General features: G+C 36.1%; 1 long non-coding RNA gene across 1 annotated transcript; it reads right to left on the reverse strand.

Annotated features, from left to right (window-relative positions):
- Positions 1-1,524: 1,524 nt before the first annotated feature.
- Positions 1,525-5,485, reverse strand: LOC118056594 (uncharacterized). The gene is made up of 3 exons (XR_004688824.2): positions 4,812-5,485; positions 3,465-3,521; positions 1,525-1,998 (listed from the first exon to the last, which is right to left on the reverse strand). It is a non-coding gene; the product is annotated as an uncharacterized lncRNA (long non-coding RNA).
- Positions 5,486-20,638: the final 15,153 nt, after the last annotated feature.

Below are 20,638 nucleotides of genomic sequence, written 5' to 3' on the forward strand. Positions count from 1 at the left end.
GCATCAAATTCGTCTAGCAGCGATGATGATATTTCCTTAGGTGAGGCACCTACACCACTTGCGCCGTAAACCAATGCTGCTTCTTCCAGCGTTGGTTCACAGCGCAGAGGCGGCGTGCCTTCGCAGTGGAATCAATTTACCCGCAAGTACGAGGCATAATGGAAGGACGACCTTTCAATGTAAGTTTGTTAAGGTTTTAGTTTTTTAAAAAAATATATTAAAACGTAATTTATGAAGTAATCACTATTTCATTTATTTTCAGGTGCACAAACATTGAGGCTGCCCGAGTAATATCATCAGTGTTTAAATCGTCAATGGAGATTCCATTATTTCAATGGAGTCAGATATCCAGACATCTTGAATGGATGCCTCAAATCAATGCGTGGTTTTCCAGATTTGAGGTTCGTGTTAATATATAGTTTTTAGCTTATTTCTAATAAATTCTTAATATAATTTTCAATAAAGTATTATTTTTTTTAAAAAATTATTTTTTTTATACATAGAATCTATTTTGCTGGGACGATGAACATAACACTGTTGTGAGGAGGGTGTGGGAATATCAATGTGGCAACTAGATAACATCGAAAACAATACAACATTTTTTTTAGAAAAAAATTTATATTTTTAAAATGTAATTTTTGCTTGCGTGAAGTAGGTTGCGTGATTTTTTGGTACGAAGCCCAAAAAAAAAAAGCAAAAAAAAACAGCGAGGGATAAGGGGTTACAAGGCTGGAACGATGTTGCGGTTTGGAGGGATATCAAACCGATATACATCCCGGAAGATATATGGCCACACTATCTTCAGCACGTGACATCTGAACTGTTCACACGATGGTCACAGTCCGGTGCTGGCAACCGGAATCGGCCAATTCATGGCTCGGTGACAACACACACCGGCGGCTCCGTTCCATTTGCTGCACATGCGAAACGGATGGTAAGATTAATTTAAATTAAATATATCATTCAATTAATTTGTTGTTAATAATTTTTTTTCATTATAGGCTACGTCTCTTGGACGTGAGCCGAGCCCGATGGAGCTGTTTGTGGAGACGCACGTGCAGAGTCAAGACCGCTAAAAGGGGGCGCAACAGTTCGTTGATAGCCATGCTCAACATTTTGTGCTATGTTTGTTCAACCATTTTATTTTGTAAGTTATTATTATGTTTATTGAATTGAATATGATGATTACTTTTTTTTTATTTTCAGGAGACCTATAATAATCGGTTAAGGGAGAGATACCGGGACGATCATTTGACCCATCTGGAATTCGATCCGGATTTGTGGATGGAGGCTGGATTGTCAGGTGGACCCAATAAAAATCGGGTTTACGGGCTCTCCAACACTACGGCCGACAACTTGCGGTCGGGAGCTCCCAATCAATATCGAGCTCCCAATCTAAGGAGTTCGTGGCCTTGCAGCAACACACGGCTTAGCTCACCGAAAAGTATAACCACCTATCGGAGACGTACACACAACTCAAAGAATAACAAAGAGTGGCATACTCACATGTAACAACCCCGATTTTCTACATTCTTTTTCGTGATACATTGGAAATTTTTAGGTAATTTTTTTTTTTGATATACAGGTTCCACCAAAATTTCCACCAAAATTTCGGCAGAGTCTCCCCTATACTAGGAGATCCCAAGTTATCGACATATACCCTGTTTACACTTCTAATATCTCACATCTCCTCATAACTCAATTACGACCCAATCATCCTGGGTCTCAACCCAACTCATCCTCATCAACATAACACATCTTATTCAATAACATCATATAATGTAGTTCAAATAAAAGATTCAATTTCAATTATAAACATGCATGGTCAAAAAGGTACTAAGAGTTTCAACCATTAGATTAAAGACATACATTCAAATTTACAGATTTATATTACATCTCAAGTTTTAGGAGATAAGTCTTTTAATTTACAATTAATTTACATGGTCAAAAGCAAAAGACAACTAAACTAGTATCACTCTTGACACGACCCTGATGGACCTGAAAATAGAAATTAACATGTACACGTAATTATAAGAAAATAGTAACAAGCAATAACAATGGCAAACAATAATCTCTACGGAATTTCTTTTGATATATAAAGTTAGGCATAAACCTCTTTTACAACATATATTTTCCATCTATTACCAATATCCATCTAATATCCTATCTCATTTGCCAAAAACAATTCCATTTTGAAAATCTCAACACAACTTAACGGTTTGCGAACACCATCTTCTTATAAATCAATTCTCACTTAATACCAAGATATTCCTCTCTTGGTATCATTAGTTTATCTCATTCTTTTGGAATAACTAATCCATATATTCCCTTTCTGAATCTGTTGCTAAAAGGTAATCACTGAAACTAATAAATCTCATTAGTATCATTAGTCTTCTAATATCGAGCTCGACTAATCAATTACATTCACATGTCAATATCAATACAACCGATCATTATCATTAACTATTCCTTCCTTAGAATGGTTAATCAAATCTTATTCATATCTGGTTTACCATCAAACTTATCGATGTCAAGAACCCTTGACATCATTAGCCTCCTTACTTGGAGTAGCTAATCACACCAGAAATGGTTGTCGATACCAATGTGACCTATTGATATCATTAACTATTCTCGACCCGGAATGGTTAATCAATGCCATTTGATTCTTCCATTCGTGCCGAACCCCTTTCATTATTATTTTTTATTAACATCATATGCATTGTAACCACGGTTGCCAAGTATCATTCGCACACAATCTTAGTTATCGACACTACGGTCACTAAGCATCCTTAGCCACCAACACTATGGTAACCAATTATTTATCAATTCCCCTCCAATCTCCAAGTCATTGTGTCTATCCAATAACCACATTAATTAATTTACTCAATATCTTAGTCATATATTAATTATTTTACTCGTAACATTTAGAATTTACTACTTCTAACTTCAATAAATTAATTCACACAATCTCTTCAAAACTTAACTATCCGGCTACTCATCTCGAGTGCCAATAATTCTGGTAATTTCATATAATTACCCACACATTTGGTTAACCTTCCTCGGTTACCAATAAATCTAGTAATTTCATACGAATTACCCAGCCTCCAGCTAACCTCTTTTGTTAGCCAATCAATCCGGTAATTCCATACGAATTACCCTATATTCGATTAACTTCCTCGTTAACCAATAAACCCGGTAATTCTCTTAATTACCCAAGAAATCTGGCTAACCCATCCTGGTTGCCAAAATCAATCTGGTAATTCCATTCGAATTACCCAGCACCCGGCTAACCTCTTTTGTTAGCCAAATAATTTTCAGCACTTTCTCTTAACTCACCAATAGTTCTTATTTGTAATAATCACTCAACTTATTCATTTGTTTCATTCTTTTAACATCAATTAAACACACAACACAGATATTTAAGAAAAACTGATAATTACAAAATAAGGTGATGAATCACCTACCTAAAATAGGTGCACGTGCTGCCACTCCATGCAATTGTCCGGTCCCCACAGCTTTCCCTGTACCACCAGGGATTCAATTTTTATCAACAATACAACCAACATCACATCTTCATTTAATTCTCATTCAACTAGTATTCTCAAACTAATCACAAGGAATTTTCTTTAAGATCTCATACACTTACTCATTTTAATGTTTATATTCATTCTTATAATTTTGTTATCAAAACATCACTCAACAGCAATTCCAAGCAATGATTAAAAATCGTCTAATTTCGATCAATTAAGCTTAACCAACCCAGAACACTATCTAGTGTCTTAAATCATATCTAAAGTTGTAAAACTCAGTTTTGGGATTGATTTATCTCTATGAAAGGCTAAACATAGAGATACAACTTTTATGAAGAAACCAACTCCAAATTATTTTGTTTTAAGGCTCACAATCAACAATCATAATAGCCCCTCCTTTATAGCTAAAATTTTGGACAACGAGGATTTTCATTCCTTGGAAATCCTTTTCAACTTCCAACTTATTTTCATTGCAAAAAACAACATCATCCAAGGTCATTTGGCATAATTAAATCACAAATTCAACCCAATTCTAAAGCAAAAACATTCAAACAATTTCCCTACCTCTATAATATAGCAAAGATTAGACCAAAAATAAGAAACTCATTCCTTTTGGGATTTCTCCTAATATTATTATTAATACAACAAAATGATGAACTATTCATTTTCTCTCGCTCTCTCCTCGTGCGATTAAACATATGCGGCAAACCTTAACAATTAATATTCTTAGATCATTATCACCACAACAATTTCACCCCACTAGTTGGAATCCATGACAATCTTCATTAACTAATCAATTTGCCAAAAATACTTATGGCTAGCTTTAAATATGCTTTATTTTCCATATTTCTTTCATTTCAATTTCTTCATGGTTCCACCCCATTTATATCCACACAACCAACAAGTTAGCTTTGTATTCAATCAACATGTTCATATAGCAATGTTCCTTACTATTCTTACACAATAATTATACTTCCCCTCATATAAAGAATACACAATTAATCTATAATAATCTCAATAACAAGAACATATTTTACCATTACATCTTCCATAAAACCTACACCCACACAATTCTAATTTCATCAAAACATGCATTTAATCAAGCTTACTACATTTTGTCAAAACTAGCAATAGATTCAAAAGGTAATAAGTCATCAACCTCTGATTATTGTTTCAAACCCAACGGTCAGACTACATATCATATAGTTGTTCATAATATATCTAAAAATCATAATGATCCAATGGTTAAATCGCCCTAGATCTGAAGAAAACCGAGCTTACCTAAACATGGGCGAGATACTGTTCAACATGCATGAAACCTTGCCGGAGAAATGTTTTCCGATCTCCACCGTCCAGAATGAAGGACACATCTAGGCGCACCACATATCCAAGAATGAGCATGATCCAACGGTGGAAGAGAGAGAAATAGGCCGGCGACCAAACTGCCCTGCAGGTGCATTTCCTTTTTGTTTTTCAGGACATTTCCGATGATGCTTTATGTCAAATGGAGTGTGTTCCTTCCAATCCCTCCGTTCAGTTAGTAGATTAGTGTAATAAGAACAACATATCCAAACCTTAGCATGATCCAACGGTTGAGTCCTGAGATATGGCCACCGGAGTATTATTGGTTTTACTCCAAAATCTGCAGCTCTCTCTATCCGCTTTTCTCTTCTTTTTTTTTTTTTTTTTTTTAATCTGGTGGCCTTTGCATTTTTATAGGCACCTTTTTCCATAATTACAATTTTGTCCCTCATTCATGCCTTTATGTATTTTATTTTATTTTTCATGTAAACTATCTAGTTTATTTCTGCTTAAATCGTTAGTCTTTACCAAACTCCGATTGGGATGAGATATTTAACCAAGGTAGGAAAACATATTAATAGACTTCATGCAAAATTTCATCCCGATCCTACGATTGGATTGAGAATTCTGCTTCCTAATATAAACTTGTTTAGTTCATGACTTTTTATAAACAATCTAGATTTTTCTTGTTCAATCTTCACAAACAAAAATCATATCAATTATCCTTCTAAACCTTTACGATCGTTTTATTATTTTGAAATGTATTCATTTTAGGATTTCCACCTTTATTTATTTATCGGGCTTATTACCGTTTCAAAATAACGTCACTGAGTTTAATCGGTGCTTGCACCTTCAGTCCTACCCTTTTTCATTGCACTATCATTTATTATAATGCATTCTTTATTACCTCACTTATTTCCTAAAAATATTTTGTTATTTTTCTCATTATTTTATCCATCAAAACACGTTACCAGTTTCTCTGTCCTTATGAATTCTAAACCAAAATTCATTTTATAGAGGTCATCTCTTCCATTATATATCATTATTTATCTATTATTTCTAATCTTGGTTTTCATCACTCATTGAAATATTACCACTTTCAGTCTTACGTTTACATGAGAGTTTACATATCTACATATTTAAATTATAAATTTCCAGGGTTTTCACACACAACTCAAAGAACACAGAGTGGAGTCTGAACAACAAGGAGCAGCCTATGAACAGCTTCGTGAAATGGTCATGAACATGGCACAAGGTGGAACATGTGCGCCTAATCTTTTTTAGCCGTATGACCGCCAGCCTCCTCCTCCTCCTCCTCCTCCTCCTCCAGCTCCACCTTTATATTAATTTTTCATAAACATTATTTACCTTTAAAATTTCATTTAATATTTTTTTGAAACACATTCATTTTGTAATGAATATTATTTAACTTTGATTTTTTGTTTTTGATGCTTAATATAAATTTTATTTGCATAATTGGTTTTTATTACCATTAATTTATATCATTTTATATTGTGTAGTCTAAATAATTGTTTTAAAAAAATTTACAAAGGGTTTTACTAACGGCCTTAATCCGTCGGCATTTGACAGTGGCTGCCACCATTACCGACTAATATCCAGACGGATACATTCGGTCGGTATTTCATACACTCACCGATAGCTTTACCGATGAAATTAATCTGTCGGCATTAAACAGTAGCTGCCAAAACTGACCGACAAATTTACAGACGAATATATTCGGTCGGTATTTCAAACACTCACCGACAACTTTACCGACGGATAATGGCCGTCGGTCATACACTATATCACCGACGGAGTATATTCCATCGGTATAGTTCAATTGGGAAACTTTTTTTTTTTGGCACGCATATTCCGTCTGTAAAACCATTGGCAAATGTTTTTTTTTTCCGACCGATATAGCAACGGAATGTGGAATCACCGACAAAAGGGAATCCGACGAGCGGATTCCGTCGGTAATATAGTCGGTAAATAATTTACCGACAAACTCCTAGTTACACACCGACGGAATATTTTTGTCGATAAAACTGTGAAATCTTGTACTGTCATGGCAAAATTATTTTTTGATCCATAAATTAAACGAATCCAAATACATAAAAAAATTTTAATTTTAAATAAAAACAAATTGAAAACTTGCCAAATCTCATTCGGAACACAATATGAAACGAGAGGTTAGTCATATCCTCGGACGAATCTTGATGTCTCGTCGATGCAGTCATGGCAACAGGAAGTCTATGGGTTTTGGCCGTAAATGCCACTGAGAGAGCCCTACCATCAATTGCAACAGGAAGTCAGTCTATCGTCTTTAGCTTCATTATCATTTGTCCTTTCCATTGCGTACCAAATGGTTTGCTCTCTAATTCAGGGTGATGCAACTTTCAGTCAGCATTAAGACTCTATAATTACTTTTCCTATATATGATTAAGAAACTTTGGGATCTATTCCCACTCCATAAAGATTTTATTGTCGCCGGTGAGATTAGGGGTGAATAAAAAACTAAAAATCCGATTAAACCGGAAAAATTAGATAAAAAATAATGCACTTTTAAGTACTAATCAACTACCAAAAATAATGCACTTGAATGGTTTCACGGTGAGCTCTTGGTATCTCGTTAATGCAGTCATGGCAACATGAAGTCTATGGGTTTTGGCCGTAAATGGCGCCGAGAGAGCCCTACCGTCAAAATGTGACTCGGCAGACCCGGTCAAAACCCGGAACCCGGGTCTTAGATTGAGCCGGATCTTAAAACTATGCAGTGTCAACAATGTCTTTGTTTTTCCCCAGTAATGCTAACAAGTTTATTACACACATACCTCTTTCTATAGAAAGGATTGTTCAAGAGTTGATTGGTTATCATATTGAAAACCAAAAACCGAGGGTCGTGTCAAGGTTGTTCAGGATAAGAATGATGACTCGAATGTGGGAGATGATGTCTTTCAAGTAAGTGAGTTGGTTGAACTATATTGAATTGCTCCATCGATTGACTTAGAAGAAAATTCAAATTTTCAATCTTTGATAATATTTGTGTTGATGTTGACGCTAAGAAGTTGAATGTTGTTCTAAGCTCTAGCGGATAAGCACAAGTTAATGAAGATGATGATAACAATGATATCAAAATAGAAGATAGTGATGGAGTTGATGACGAGTCAATTAAAGAAGAAGACAATTCTAACTAACTATTAAAACACGAAAGTGTAATGCCACAAGCTATAATGTAATATTTATTGATTAGATTATCTGCAAAAAAATATTTATTTTATTATTGTTATGTGAACTTGTGTTATTGTGTTATGCTTGCAGGTTTCAATTTAAGTATTTGCAGGATGCATAGATAGGTAATACAAATACAATCTGACATTTGACACTATTTCACGCGGATGGAAATACTAATGGTTTGTGTCTGTTGGTGTATTCTAGAGTTGAAAGGAATTGTTCCCCTCCCCATGACATTGTTCATTGTACATAACACGAATGAAAATACCGACGATTAGTGTTCATCGGTATATTTAGAGATGGGGGAAAATGTTCCCCTCCCCCTGGTACTGTTCACTATGTATAACATCGATGGAAATAGCGACGGTTAGTGTTCGTCGGTGTATTCCAGAGGCTAAGGGAACTGTTTCCTCCCTTGGCACTGTTTATAGAACTTCACACCGATAGAAATACCAATAGTTCATGTATGTTGGTGTATTCCAAAGACGAAGGGAATTGTTCCCTCCATCTCCATCTTTGATCTTTCCTTACATCAATTTTTTTTTATTTGATCTTTTGAGCTAGTAGTTTAGGACCCAATGATGTAAAGGTAAAATAATAATTCATGGTCATTAGCAAGTCTATGGGATTTGGTTTTCAGACTTCATATATTTAATAAGTGTTTGAAAGTGTGTAGCAATTATTTTTCAAAATATTTTTCATTTGAAAATATATTAAAATAATATTTTTTATTTTTTAAAAAATATTTTTGATCCATAAATTAAAACGAATCCAAAAACATAAAAAAAAAATTAATTTTAAACAAAAAAAATTTTCAAAACTTGTCAAATCTCATTTGGAACACAATATGAAAGGAGAGGTTAGTCGTATCCCCGGCCGACTATTGATGTCGCGTTGATGCAGTCCACAACAGGAAGTCTATGGGTTTTGGCCATAACGGCACTGAGAGAGCCCTACCATGAATGCATTATCGTCTTCATGGACCGTTTTCTCTAGTAAGGTGTGGAAAATATCGGACATTAATCTCCATCTCCGATCTTTCCTTGCATCAAAGTTTTTGTTTGATCCTCCGATGACTCTTGATATCTCGTTGATGCAGTCATGGCAACAGGAAGTCTATGGGTTTTGGCCGTAAATGGCGCCGAGAGATCCCTACCATCAAATGCAACAGGAAGTCAGTCTATCGTCTTTAGCTTCATTATCATTTGTCCTTTCCATTGCGTACCAAATGGTTTGCTCTCTGATTCAGGGTGATGCAACTTTCAGACAGCATTAAGACTGTCATTATGTTTCCTATATATGATTAAGAAACTTTGGGATCTATTCCCACTCCATAAAGATTTTATTGTTACAGGTGAGATTAGGGGTGAATAAAAAACTAAAAATCCGATTAAACAAGGAAAATTGGATAAAAAATAATTAGAAAAACCAAACTGTAAAAAAACCAATTAAAATTTAAAAAAAACCAGAAATTTATGGGTTTTGGCCGTAAATGGCAAAATCTTCTTAATGGGACCGTTTCCTAATTTAAGGTGTGGAAAATATGGGACATAAATTCCATCTCCATCTCCGATCTTTCCTTGCATCAATTTTTTTGTTTGATCTTTCCTCGGACGAATCTTGATATTGCGTTGATGCAGTGATGGCAGCAGGAAGTCTATGGGTTTTGGCATAAAATGCAATATCGTCTTCAGCTTCATTATCGTTTTTCCTTTCTTTCTTTTTTTGATAGTAAACGAGATAATTATATATTAATTGAGCAGCCCCATCAAGTAGGTGGGGCTGAACGAAAGATAGAATACAATGGGAATATAAAGAAAGAAACGGCCAAAGTGAAGAGGGACTTAATTAGTTAGTCCAGTTCATAATACATTCAAGATTTCTAAAAAGATCTGAGCCTGTATAGCTGAAATTTGTAACTGAGGACTTCAACCAAAAAGCCAAACGGTGAAAAGTGAGATAAAAAATCATATCCCAATCAGGAGCCTTGGATTCGAAGATTAGGCTGTTGCGTGCTATCCAAATTGACCAATACAGACCTTTACAGAGGAGGGTAATAGCACGTCGCTGAAAATTTCCATTAATCAATCCGGACCATTCCTGTAGATTTTGATTTGGGTCTTTGGGCAGACAACCTAAGCACCTGAACCATTTCAAGAAACGACCCCAAAGAGACCATGTTATAGGACACCAATGGAAAAGATGATTAATTGTCTCGGTTTCCTTGCAGCATAATGGGCAGTGAGATTCCTCATAATTAATGATTCTCCTCTCATCTAAAAAACTTCTTGTACTCAAATTGCCATGAAGAAGAAGCCAAATGAACACATCCACTTTTGGGGGGGCATAACCATTCCATAGCAGAGTAGGGGAGTGATTGTTTTCAGTGGCCAATAGACTATCAAAGAAGAGGCGACCTGATTGACCTGAGTACATGCCAGAGCTATGAAATTTCCATAACTTACAGTCTGCACCATCTGAGAAAAGGAGACCACGCTGCACCTCTACGATCAAGCTCTCCCTCTGGCAGATCTCACGAGGCCGAAGGGTTCTTCTCCAGGATAGGTTTAAAGATGTATCTGTCAAATTGTATATATCTGCAAGGCTGGTGTTTTGCTGCAAGGAGAGGTTATAAAGTCTGGGGAATAAGAGCTGGAGAGTGGTTGCAGAGCCGAGCAAGAGTCAGTCCAAAACGGATGTTTCCTCCCGTCACCCACTTGAACCCGACATTTGCATGTAAAGATTGGCTATGTTTTGTGTTGAGAAGATTGCCGAAACAATGCATGCCAAGTTGGAGATAAAGAACCTGCAAACTCAGGGATACCATTTATAAAGTGAGGTCGGTATTTTAGAAGAATGTGTTCTTGCCAGCCTCCTGCCACTCTATTGTCTAGATTCCATAGCCATTTAAAGAGCAAAGCCAGATTTTTGTTGTGGATGGATCCCAGCCCAAGACCACCAGAAGATTTATCCTTTATTACCTTGTGCCAAGCCACCTTAAAAAGGCCATGAGAAGTGGAGCTTCCTTTCCAAAGGAAAGATCGGGTTAGAGAAGAGATAGCTTTAGTAACACCCTTTGGCATAGCAAAAACTGATATGTAAAACAGAGGAAGAGAGCTCAAGACTGATTTAATTAGACATAACCTTCCCGCCATGCTCAAAAAATTCCCTTTCCATGTGAGTAGCTTTGCTCTGATAGTGGATAACACTAGTTTCCAAGTAGAGAGTCTGCTGGGATTGGCTCCAAGAGGTAGTCCAAGGTACCTAACCGGGAAAGTATCACTACGACAGAAAACTGAGTTCGCTAGGCTAGAGGTGTAGTCGTTGTCCAAGTTGATACCTATTAGTGAGCTTTTATAGAAGTTAACTTTTAGTCCGGAAATGATCTCAAACCAATGTAGTATCCTCTTGGCATGTAGAAGAGAGGGAAAATCATTTGGCAAAAAAATCAGAGAGTCATCGGCATATTGCAAATGAGTTAAGTAATGTCCTGGGGTAGTCTGTAAGCCTTTGAAGTAACCTGAAGCTTATGCCCTATTGAATAAAACTGTCAATCCCTGAACTGCGATGTCAAATAGGAATGGAAAGAGTGGGTCCCCTTGCCTGAGACCCCTTTCCAAACTAAATTCTCTATTAGGAGAACCGTTTATCAAGATGGCTAATTTTGAAGTGGATAAGCATTCGAATATCAGCTTCCTCCAGTGTGAGCCAAAACCCATGTATCCCATACTTGTGTCAATATGTTCCCATAAAATTGAGTCAAAGGCTTTATGGAAATCTACCTTCAATAAGAGGCCATGCTTCTTTCATGCTGCGACACCAATGGACACTTCATTTGCTATAATGAACCCGTCTAGAAATCGACGCCCAGTAATAAATGCAGACTGGTTAAACTAATCACATCTGTCATGACATGTCGAAGCCTAGTGGACAGTAGCGTTGCCACTATTTTGTATAGCCCGTGAATCAGGCTTATCGAATGAAAATGGGAGAATCTGCTCGGCCCCTTTGATTTCGGAATCAAAGTTACAAAAGAAGAGTTGATACCCTTTGGAAGTTTACCAGTTCTGAAAAAACTTATAACCAGCATAAAAACCTCTGAGCTGATGATATTCCATACCTTTTTATAGAAAAAAAAAGGTGAAACCATCGGGGCCAGGGGCTTTGGAACCATCACAGTCCCACACAGCTTGCTTCACTTCTTCCATTAAAGGTGGTCTTTCTAGCCAAATTGATTTGGCTTCTAAAATTTAGAGAACCCTGAGCCTCCCATTTCAATTCTTTTACATGTTGGTTTGCGAAACAAGGATGAGAAGAAGTTGACAGCGCCTTCTTTTATATCATTTGAGGAGACTAGATGACTACCATTATGTTAAATCTTACTAATGTAGTTGCGGCCCTTCCTTAGACTTGCTGATATGTGAAAAAAAACTAGTGTTCTTATCCCCCATTTTACACCAGTTTTGATGAGATTTTTGCCTCCACATATCTTCCACCCTTCTGTTAACCTCCCATTGTTCAGAATTCAGCCCCTGGAGCTTTGTTTTTTCGGTCTCAGACAAGGGACGCACTTCGCTTAAGTTTTCAAGTGTTATGATGGAGTTCTGGATGTCTGCAAGTTTTAGATTTTGATCCCCGAAGGTGGATTTTTCACTGTTCAGCTTTTTTTCCCATGTTCCCCAGCTTCTTAATCAAACTAAACTCAACCTAGAAATTCCTTGAAGCTTTCAGACAGAGGGCCCTCAAAATCTGTTAAGAAAGAAGGGTGTGACAGCCAGCAGTTTATGAAATGAAACGGCTTCCACCCCCAGTCTACCTCCGGGCTTTGGAGAAGCAGCTGACAGTGATCGGACATCCCTCTAGGGTAGCGGCAGAGAGATAGAGACAGGAACTACAGCTGAAAATCCAGGGAAGCGAAAGCTCTGTCAATGCAGCTCATAGAACCACCCCTAAACCAAGTGAACCGATGCCCTTGCAAATTGAATTCAACCAGTTCACAGTCTGATATGAATTTGCGGAATGAAGTTGAACCTGATGAATTGAGGTGACCACTACTTCTCTCATGAGCGTGGTAGAGTTTCGTTGAAGTCGCCTAGCACCACCAATGGTAAGTTCGAAGCAAACTTAAGAGTGGTGATTTCTTCCCATAGATCAGCATGTTCCTTCACTGAAGATGCAACATATACACCAACTATCATACAATTAAAGGAAGAGGGAATATGCGTGCCGCATAGGCTGATCCACTGCCCCCCAAATTCTACCGAGCTAACTTCAAAGACAGAGCTACCCCACATTGCTATAATCCCTCCTGATTTCCCTATAGATTCTAGAAAAGCCCATTTGACAGTTTGCAATATTCCACAGATTTCTAATGAAGGAGTACAACATTTTATTTTTCTTTGTTTCTAAAAAGAAAACATATGCCAATATTATTGTTTATATAAGCCTATTCCGGATTGAATTTTGCTTGTGTGACATACCATAAACCATAGCTGTTCCAAGCAAAGATATTCATAAAAATAGCAAAAAACCAAGGCAGGCTAGACTTATCAGGATAGAGAACTTACAACTGGTTAACTGATGTCCACTCATCAACTTCTCTATCAATGTTTCTCATTATTCCTTCTTTGAACCCTTTTAGTTCTTGTGGGTTTCCCAAACCTAGAGCCACAGCATCTTGTATCATTTCTTGAGTCTCCTTTTCACTGTCAAACCCATTGTCTTGATGCTTCGTACAAGTGATCTGAAACCGAATATTTCCTTGTTGGATTCCCGAAGTTTAAGGAGTCGGAAGAATCACAATTCCTCCATAGTGTTTAGCAACACTACCACTGGCTTGCAACAACTTCAGTTTTTCTTGTTTTGCTGCTTTTCTCGTTGCGTTTTTCATTGGTTGCGTCTGAAAAGGTTTGTGGGTTGCTTTGAGGGTTCAGCAGGGGTGGTAAATGGAGATGCATGACACTGGTTTCATCATCCGTGGAGGCATAGTTATGGTTCTTTCCAATGCCGGATGACTTAATAACAGGGGATGGTGTGGTGTCTTATAGAGGTGTGTTGTTTTGGGTGCTGGTTACCTTCATTGCAAAAAGGTTGGGTGCTCCATTAGGTATATGAGCTGCAAATGATTTAACTTTCAACACATTCTTCTTTTTGTTGAAAGAAGATTTAGGCGCAACCCTTCTAGCACTTCTAAGCTTCTTATCTTTCATCTTTCCTTCCAACTCCATTTCCACTACTTCTTGTGGTTCTGCTAGGTCACGTATGAAGGCAGAGAAAGATTGCTGATGTGTATTTTGGCTCCGGCTTTGGGCTAGTATCATGGGTCTGGTTAGTTTTGGGGTAGGCCTTGTAACTTGGATTAAGGAGGCTTTAGTTTGTGTTTGTTTTTTATTGAGGCCCACTCTCGAAAAGGATATTGCTGCTGAGTCTTTCTGAGTTGTTTGTAGCTGTTTCTGCCACTTGTATTTTTTCCTTAAAGTTGTCGTAGCATGGCTCTATAGAGGACAATTGGTGAGAGGCGATGTGCAGTTGCTGGTTTTTTTGCTTGTAGCTTATGTGTTTCCTTAGTTTCAGGAAAGAGGCAGAAGGTTTTGTATGTTGTGTCAGTTTGGTCTAGGTTGTTGAGTGATTCAGTGTATCTTGTGCAGAGAATGAGAGAGGGGTCATTTTGCATGTCTTTGTCCTGTTGCTCTGTTGAGGTTCGGTCAGCTTCTGGTTCATTTATATTGGCCAGCGGAAACTCTTCTGGAGGTGTGATTTTACTGCATGACTCTTCATCTGATTCTTCAGTGCCTGATGTATCCATTGAGTATTTAATTGTGGTAAGCAGGGGGCTAAAACCTGGCTTCATTTCCATGACTGATATATCAAATTCCTCTACGTCTAAAATCAGTGAAAGTTGTTTGTTTAAAGTCGTGAAAGAGGTTGTGCACAAAAGAACCTTGACTCCCATAAGTGAACCTTGACTCACACTTGTAATATCGTAACCAATCATCTTGCCTGCATCTTCAACCATGGATTCAATACATCTTCGGTTCCAGCCAATTAGAGGAAGTCCCATAATAGACACCCAAACAAATCTATCTACTGCTTTTACTGCCCTCTTCCATGGTTTGATACTAGAGAAGTAGTTTGCCAAGGCAGAGCTACTGTTTGTTAACTCTTTCTCCATAGTCTCTCTATCTGTAAAGGTGATAACTGCTTGGCTTGCTCCTAGGAAGCGAAATCCAATTGCCTTCTTGACAGTTTTCAAAACCATATGCTCCAGTTTTGCATAGTCCACTTATGTGGCTATAGAACCGACTAAACTTCTCAACAGCCATTCCTTGTCATCCTGAGTAGACTCATACATCACAGTCTTCTTTGATGGTTGTTGGACCAAAAGAGCTTCAACAAAGGTCCTGTTGTTTCTAAGGGCTAGTTTGGGTGGGATTTTGATTTCGTGGAGAGGACTGTCTTTTCCTTGGAATCTGTAGGTGTTTGAAATCTTGCTAGGTTTGCACTAATTTTGAAAGAGTCGAACCATACAAGGTTCAATCTATCACAAAGGTCTGTATCTTCTAAATGGGAGAAGAAAGATACAAAACCAAACCATCACCCTCGTTTTGTTTTTTTCCTGGAAATAAAAAGGTTGGTGACAGGACTAATCTTTGAAAAAGCCTTTTTGAGATCTTGGTAATCAAGCCAAGACGGAAACGTTCAAAATAAAACTTAGTAGAGACAGAGGGAGTGAGAGCTGTTTTAGGTAAGTGTTTGTTGTTTTGGCTATTGTTTGTGTAACACATAGGTTGCAAAAAGTTCAGGGTGGCAGGATGAAGCGGGCGGTGTTGTGTATGTTTAAGAGGGCATTTGCAGGTGGTTTGTGGGTTGGATTGTAAGGGGGAGGTTTGAAGCAGGTTGCTAAGACCTGAGTAGCAGGGGAGGGGAGGATAGACAGAAGGGGAGGTTTTTTGGAGGGGAGCATTCTGAGTTTTTTAGGGATTTTTGATTGTTTGTTTCTATGCTTACAACATTATTGTTTAGCTTTCTCTGGTTAGCACCACCTCCTGGGTTGTTACAAGCAGCAGCACTAAAATGACTATCATCTTCATCAACATTCTGTCAAACAGCTAGGGCGTGTTCTTAACTGCACTCCTACTCCATCATTGCTTGAAAAGGTTAATGGCCCAATATTTGTTCCCGAACATAACACTCAGCAAAACATACTGGATTCTCATATAGCGAGTGACACGCATAAATATCAATGATTAGGAGATCTAGCTGCTGTAACTTAGAAGCAGAGAAAACCAAACTCTCAAAGAAAACCAAACAGCATCGTCTAGCAACGAGCAAAGCAATTCAAGCTCTGTAATCTGATTCGCCTCATGTATCAGAAACCACAGAAGAGTACTTAGCAACAGACCCCAAATCAGCTAAACCAACACAGCAACAGCACTGATTGAGTTGTGATCCCATTAGTCATATTAGACTACTTGTCAGTTAACACCTCCTGATGATGTTCTAATTAGATTAGACTTATAATAATCCTTATCATGTCATCCATCCGATTGTTGCTCGAATGGAGCCTTTTATATTTGTTTCAGAATTTAAATGTACACTCCTTCTTTAGTTGATTATATAGAAAAGATTTGATGCTATGAAAAAAAGGAGCATGCAGGAACTCTTTAAGGACTAGCGTGAGGGTTTTCTATTAACAATTCTTCAATCTCATTCCTTTTTGTGAATTTGTGCACGTGTGTAATTCTTCAATCTCATGCTTTCTAGTTTGCTTGTTGTCCGAAACTTTGAAAATTCATGTCATCTGTTAGAATTTCTGCTTTATAGTCTATATTTGTTCCAACAAAATTTATCCCCTTTTCTTCTATGATGTTATTAGGTTAAAGACACTGTGGAAGAGAGCATATATAAACTGAACAGAAGTAGAAGCACCAGTTCATTCATAAGTGGGAACACGAAGAATCAGGATCAGCCTTTGTTAACCCTTAAGGATGTTGAGTCCCTATTCGCAACAGTGCCGTCCACTGTACCAGAAAGTGATGGAAAACCAACTGAAAACCTAAGACATCTGCCCCCGTCCGTGGCTGCTGCTCTAGCAGCTGAGAGGAGACTGAAGGAAAATACAGCACGAATTTCCGTGTGATAATCATTCTTTTCTTTCAACACCAATCCTCAGAATGGAATTGAAGTTAAGCAATCTTCTGGCTATATCATCACTTCCAACAGCAGCTGTTGTTTCATCTCCAAAGGGGAGAGCGTCTCCCTGGTCCGTCATAGATTGTCTAACCAGAGGTTGCATAGTCGTGTATGATTTTTTTTTATTGGTGTATATATGAAGAATGCCATTTTTTAGCCCTCTGTCAGTTACAGAGAGTGATTTAACGAGGAATTCGTTGTAGATCAGCTCATTTAGGCCGTGTTTGATTGCAGGAAAGTGAATTCCTGGAATTCACTTTCCTGCTTTTCCTATGTTTGGCGGCGATAAAGAAAAATAATAAAAGGAAACTGAATTTCATCCACCTAGAATTAATAACGTGCTCGAAGGAAAGTGTTTTCCTTCTGTTAGAAAAGGAAAACACTTTCCTTTCGGCGTGCGCCTTCACTTGCTACAGTGGCAAGCGATATAATTCACTTGCCACAGTAGTCAGTGATATAATTCACTTGCACTGTAGCAAGTGAATTATAATTCACTTGCACTGTAGCAAGTGATATAATTCACTTTCCACTGTGTCAAGTGAATTATAATTCGCTTGCCAACTGTACCAAGTGAATTATAAATTTGCTTTCGGTTTTTGATTAAATCAAAGTTTAATTAATTCCTCAAACTCATTAATTCTTCAATTAAACTCTTGATTTCATTAATTAAAATAATCTAAATTTTAATTAAATCAATTCTCCAGTTAAACCCTTGATTTTAATTTAATTAAACTAGTCAAGAGTTTAAATTAAATCTTTAAAACTTCCAATCATGTTGCCCTTAAACCTAAATTTTAATTAATCCTTCATTTATTTTATTTTTATTTTTTCATCATCTTTTTTTTTAAATAATAAAAATAAAAAGGTCAAAAATTGGGTTATGACAATTGTAAGTGATTAAATTATTTTATATTAAATATTTTATATATATTAGATAAACTTGAAAAAAAATTTAATTCATTAATAAATTATTTTCCAGTTCATTTTCCATAACACAACCAAACACTGGAAAGTATTTTCCAGTTCATTTTCCATAACACTACCAAACATCGGAAAATACTTTTCCGGAATTCACTTTCCAGGAATTTACTTTCCCCGGAATTCACTTTCCAAAAGGAAACTACTTTCCTGCAAACAAACGGAGCCTTAGCCATTATGTATACTCGCTGCGTAGTTATCGAAGACTAGGTTAAACAAAAATAACATCGAATACAAAGCTAAGGAAAGCTAGGTCCTCTTCTCCTTAGTCTCCAATGGCAGATATTAGACACCCACAAGTGTCTCACGTCAATTACAATATCTTCCATTGAATATATTGAATTAGTGATCAAATTGCTAGAAAAAACTTTCAAGATACGTTAAAAAATGGTGTTTATAAAAATTAATTAGCATTTTTGTTTAGAATAATTTAATTTTACCATTGCAGTAGAAAAAGATATTCACATCAACTCCAGCTTTCCCTCATGGAACTTACTTTTAACAACAATCTAAGTCTGTAACAAGATCCAAGAATTCGGAAAAATGGATTTATAAGAACTTAACCAGCCTCCTTGAAGGACCATATTTTTTTATCATTATTATTAATTTGGATGTTCAGATAAATTTATATACATTTCAACTAATTTTAACGGGCTTTAAAATTAACAATCATATAAATCTTCAATAACTTTAAAATTTATAAAAATTTAAATTGATATTTTTTAAAAAATAAATTTAGAATCCAAACAATTAAAACTAATTGTATTATAAACCATACTTGTTTGACTTGTTCCGTGGTTGTTACGGTACTGATCCATAGTCTTCTCAGTCTCTTCGTCAACGTTGGCCCTCCATTATGGAAATTAATTTGGTGAGTCTCTCTCACATACACTTTTCCATTATCTTTTCAGTGGAAAATATGGAAAGGGAGAAGAAATTATTGATGAACTGGAAATTGCAAGATACACCCACAAGTGTGTCTCACGTCAATTACAATATCTTCCATTGAATATATTGAATTAGTTGATCAAATTGCTATAAAAAAAAAAAACACCCACAAGTGTCTCACATCAATTACAATATCTTCCATTGAAACCTCATTCTCATGCCATCTCTCATTCGTGAAATGTCCATGTCATATGTAGAACACGATAGCAGCAAGATCCACTCTACCAACCAATGAATTTCCAACTTGATGTTGCATTTTCTAATGAAATGAATTTCCATTAGAATATTCAAACCCAAAGAACACGATAACAGTATATGAACACGATAGCAGCAAGACCCACTCTACCAACCAATGAATTTCCAACTTGATGTTGAATTTTCTAATGAAATGAATTTCCATTAGAAAATTCAAACCCAAAGAACACGATAACAGTGTATCCATTAATACTAAATTTGGAGTAAAGAAAGTATATATAGAGCGGGCCCATGTGCTTCAATTTGCTTGTCTGTCTGTGACCTTTTTTGAACGGAATGTAGAATCAATAAATGAAAAACGTATTATTAGTTTGAATTTTATAAATTTTATATAATATGGTGACCACTTGTATAGATATTGCCAATAACTTTCTCGTAGAGCAATTTGCACATAGTGTTTTTGTGTACATGAGCTCATGGAAGCCCGTGCCTCATCCTCCCGTGCAGATCTTGAGGTGCCACCGGGTCCAGAATCCTCTGTCTTAATATTTGTTTTTTGTAAAATTTTTTATTTTTTTATTTATTTTAAATTAATATTTTTTTAATATTTTCATATCATGTTAATATCAAAACTAAATTTTTAAAAACTAAAAAAAATATTATGATTTTGATTAATTTATTAGGTCTGATAATAATATAACAAAGCAAACCCATAATATCATGATTTTGGATTAATTTATTAGGTTCTGATAATAATATAACAAAGCAAACCAATAACACATAAATATAGTTAAAGTTATGTTATTCCTCTAGAGTGCTATAAATTAAAAAATTAGATATAAAAAATGAAAAGGGGAAGAAAATGTGTTCACATGAGGTAAAGTACCATTCATAAATATGTGTGGATAAAAATTAATTAGTATTTTGTTTAGGATACTTTAAGGATAATTTAATTTTTTATATGAAAAAATATTAAAAAAATTAATTAGTATTTAAGTTTAGGATACTTGAAGAGTAGTTTAAATATTTTTTTTTATAACAAATAAAAAAAATTATAAAAATTATTAATTAGAATTTATTTGTAGAAAACTTTCAAGGATAATTTAATTTGTTTTTATAAAAAATATTATAAAAACATTATTTAGGATATTTCGAATGTAGTTTAAATGTTATATATATAAAACATTAATTAGCATTTCTGTTTAGAATACTTCAAGGGTAGTTAAAATATTTTTTTTATATAAAATAAAAAAAAGTATAAA

The sequence above is a fragment of the Populus alba genome, chromosome 19, assembly GCF_005239225.2.
Source record: "Populus alba chromosome 19, ASM523922v2, whole genome shotgun sequence".
Classification (NCBI taxonomy): Eukaryota; Viridiplantae; Streptophyta; class Magnoliopsida; order Malpighiales; family Salicaceae; genus Populus; species Populus alba.